The sequence below is a fragment of the Misgurnus anguillicaudatus genome, chromosome 9, assembly GCF_027580225.2.
Source record: "Misgurnus anguillicaudatus chromosome 9, ASM2758022v2, whole genome shotgun sequence".
In the NCBI taxonomy this organism is placed as follows: domain Eukaryota; kingdom Metazoa; phylum Chordata; class Actinopteri; order Cypriniformes; family Cobitidae; genus Misgurnus; species Misgurnus anguillicaudatus.
In genome coordinates this window covers 3,967,057-3,971,600 of record NC_073345.2, presented here as the reverse complement: position 1 = coordinate 3,971,600, position 4,544 = coordinate 3,967,057, and positions in this window count along the sequence as shown.

Genomic DNA, 4,544 nt, shown 5'->3' with positions numbered 1-4,544 from the left:
TCTGATAGGGGTCCTCAATTCGTTTCCCATTTCTGACAAGAGTTCTGTAGACAGATCGGCGCCACCACCAGCTTGTCTTCAGGTTACCATCCTCAAACCAATGGCCAATGTGAATGTGCTAATCAGGATCTCGGTCGAGTCCTCCGCTGTCTGACATCACGATTTGCGAGCTCTTGGTGCCAACAACTTCCCTGTGTAGAGTATGCTCACAATTCCCTCCCTGTCTTGTCCACCAATATGTCCCCGTTTGAAGCTTTGATGGGTTATCAGCCTCCTCTTTTCCCATCTCAGGAACCCGGTGCGGCGGTTCCGTCTGCGCTAGCCTTTGTTCGACGTTGCAAGCACAATTGGAACAGAGCTAGATCAGCCTTAATAAAGGCAGTCAGACAAACCAAGGCCGCGGCCGATCGTCACCGTCGACCTGCTCCTCGCTATATCTGCGGGCAGAAAGTGTGACTTTCTTCCAAGGATCTGCCTCTCCGGGAGCCCTCTCGTAAACTGGCTTCCCGGTTCCTTGGGCCATACACCATTACTAAGGTCGTCAGTCCGGTGGCGGTTAAGCTCAGATTGCTGGACCCTGGCCGCTTTGCTTTGGGTTTTGTCTTGTGTCTGTGTGTTTTGTATTCTGACAGCTTTCACTTGCGCGTCTCTCACGATGGTGCTCCTCCCTCCACTCATTATTCTCACCTGCGCCCACACCTGTTGGTAACTAATTCTCCCCCTCGGTTTGTTATTTAATTCCCCTTCTCCCGCAGTTCTCTGCGAGTTTGTTATGTTTATTTGCTTCACCATTCTTGCCCTGTCCAGTTTTTGTTTCTTTTCTAGTCTTAGTTTCCCTAGTTTATTTTACCTGTGTACTCTGCTGTGTTGCCCCGTGCTGCCTGGTCTGCTCTTGTATTTTCTCTGCCTCAGGATTACTGCTACGGAGACTCGCTGTTTCGGACTATGCTCTCCGCCTCTTCAGTACTGTCCAGCGGTGTTTGCTGACCTACTCGCTTCATGCTATAGAGACTCATTAGACTGTTTACTGTCTTCATCTCACCCAGTGGATATCATCACTCTGTCTTCGCACTGTGGACTCATCACGCTGACATCGTCCAGCAGCATCATCACCCTGTTTTCAAACAGTGGACTCATCACGCTGACATCGTCCAGCGATTTCATCACCCTGTCTACGCGGAGTGGAGCCCTTCTCAGTCTGTGTCCAGTGAAGGTCACAAACATTATTACATCACAGAATCTTCACCCTGTCTACGTACAGCGGAATCTTCATCCTGTCTAGGATCAGTGGAGATTACTTCTAGACTCTTGCAGCGAGTTTGTCCAGCAGATACTTCACTGTCACCAAGCAGCAGAACTTTTTGCTATCAGCATTGGAACTTTCACCCTGTCACCAAACAGTGGATCTCTCAGCATTCCCCCCTCTCTCTCTCTCCTTATTGTGCAATAAAATCTCACATTTGCATTTGCATCTTTGTTTGTGTTTCTTACCCTGACACTTGCATGATTACAAACACCTCAGAAACTCCTCAAAAATCCTGGTATGTGTTGAATTTATGAATATTTACAGTTATGTACTTTAATGAAAAATGTTGTGTTCTTGTTTAGGCCTAAACAACTTATTTATCTGAATACTTTCGGAGCCATATTGTCATGATAATTGGGTACAGCAACAGCTTTCTGTGCACATATGCACATGCAAAGCGTTAATACAGCTTTGCTACTTGAAATGTGTGTAAAATAATAAATTTCTGATCGTTTTATTAGTGCACACAAAGTGGCTGTATGCGTTGGGCGTCGCGTGTAGGACAACTCGCACGCAGGTAGCCTATCTCACACTGGAAGGTTGCATTCAATAGCACAAGCTTAGTCAGACAGAGTCTACTTCCAGAAACAAGATATGCTTTAGCAGCCTATAGTTAATCGTTAAAGATTTGGGATAAAAATGTTATATAATGTTAAACTATGTGAGTGGCGCTCTGTGGCACAACAGAGATTTAAGCAGTGTCCAGAGTCACAGTGGACAGCTGCCGTCAGTTGCCGTCGGTGTGTGTACATTCATAGAAAATAATGTTTGATTTTTAAATACATGACGCTTCTTGTCCGGTGTGCGGCCCCCTTCAGACGCGTTTCACCCCCACTCCACGCTCACCAACTCTCTCGCGCAGCCTCTGTGCCAAGCTTTTTGCTTTAAGATCTTTGATGATATCTACTCAATTTTTGTAAGGGACTTCACTAATCCTGACTATTGCTTTTCTTTATGATTTTTTATTATATCTACTCAATTTATTTGTGATAGAAAACACAGTTCATTATTGAAATATACTAGATTTACAGCTTTCAAATGTACTCAATATTTCAAGTGTAAAAATGTTTCAAATCTTTAAAAAAAAATTAGTAGATCATAGTAAAGGTTTTTCAGTGTGTCCTCTCCATCTTAGTAGACATATACCAATACAATAATTTAAACAGATCAAGTACTGTTAAATGGTAACAGATGGCAGGCATTATAACTGTTTATGGAGTAAAAAACTAACTCATATTTTACCTGGCCCACTTATTCGCTCACTCTGGCACCATCTGGCGGGCCCAGTTTAAGAACCACTTACTAATGTACTCAACAGAGTGTGACTTTGAGTGGTTTGCTTCTACGTTGTTTTGAAACCACTAAAGACACTATTCTTAGACTGTATTTTATACGTTGCATTTATATTTGGGTAGTATGTAGGCTATTACTGTAACAGCAGTTCCTATTCATAGTTCGTTATAGTAGCCTACAAACAATAACGTCTGACTTTCTTTATTTCTTTTCTTTTCCATTAGTATTTATTCGGATAGCCTACGAGACACACTAGTGTGAAACTATCTAAAGTGTTGCACAGAGAGAAAACGTGTGGCTAAATCTATCAAAAGAACCAAAGAATCCAAACGAACAGGTTTCTGTGGTGATGTGGTTATCACAAAAAGTCCTCGGTTCGACTGAAATAAACACTTTGTTAGAGATATGACAGGGTTTTGGTCATGTTGAATTAACTACCTCAACAGTTACATAAGTTTGATGCATGTTATTTTAAACCTGATCGTCGGTTAGTGTTAGTTGAACGTAAGGAAGGTAAGTGTACTGAGGTTTAGTCAACATTACCCAGCCAGTTGGCTATGTAGATAAGCCAATGAAAACCTCTTGTTCCCTTAACAAAAAGTCTTGAATGTCTCGTTTGGTTTTTGCCTGTTTCATGTCGAAATCCGTTGAAAACAATTTTGAAAAAGAACCCCAATCAATTAAAGGTCAGTCCTTGATATTACTTCTAAACATGTCTAAGGCGATGGAATGCTCATGCACAGTCTTCTTCAGGCGTTTACCTTCTGTTAGGCCAAAATTAACGCTTTCTAAAAGATAACGTTTAATTACATCAACAAAGGAAACAATTTGATGCACGCTACTACGTACTTGCTGGTTATTTAGGAATCGCACAATGCGCAAGTGCAGGGGTTCAGAGAAAGTTTCACGTGATGAGGTGGCCGTACCCTCCACTAATTGGACTGCTTTAAGAAGTCCTAACAAGTCCTAACCAAGTCCTAACAATTCCTAACAAAGTCCTAACAGTTCCTAACAAGTCCTAACAAGTCCTAACAAGGTCCTAACAGTTCCTAACAAATCCGAACAGAGTCCTAACAACAGCGTGGCAAAAGAGCCAATCATATGCTTCAAAAAAATTGCCGCTCCAAAGGGGGCAAAAGAGCCAATTATATGCGTCGAAACAGGTGCCCCGTGCAAACAGTGTTCTGATAGGTTACTGACGGAGACGATGTTACAGTTCATCCTCAGGTAACTGTATTTAATACCGTCGGCGAATATCTCTAGACACTAAAAGTAAGTAGAACTTACTAAATTATCTGAATATAATTATAAATCACTGAAGTGAAATCGTAAAAGTATTTGTTGTTTTTGTAAATAATTCTGCTCTGATAAACGTTGGATGTTTTTCGTGAAGTTTGATAAGACGGTCACAAAACCTTTAGGGATAATGCTAATCGCTATATTAATTATTTTCTTTACTTGACGTTTTTAAGTGTCTTTTGTGTGTCTGTCTTTGGTTCATCAAATTAAACTAGAACAGAGATGCTCAAATTTGTGTCTGTGTCGAGTGTTTATGTCGCTGTTAAGTTTGATAAGACGGTCACAAAACCTTAAGGGATAATGCTAATCGCTATATTAATTATTTTCTTTACTGGACGTTTTTAAGTGTCTTTTGTGTGTCTGTCTTTTGTTCATCAAATTAAACTAGAACAGAGATGCTCAATTTTGTGTCTGTGTCGAGTGTTTATGTCGCTGTTAAGTTTGATAAGACGGTCACAAAACCTTAAGGATAACGCGGTTAATTGTTATTTAATATGACATATATACTATTTTTAACAAAATATGTTGTCAATAGATAGATAGTCACAAAAAATGACTAATATCTAATCTTTTACACCTCATGAGTTCTCATGAAATTAGTACTTTAATTAGTAATATCCTATGAGAATATGTTTTTTGTTATATT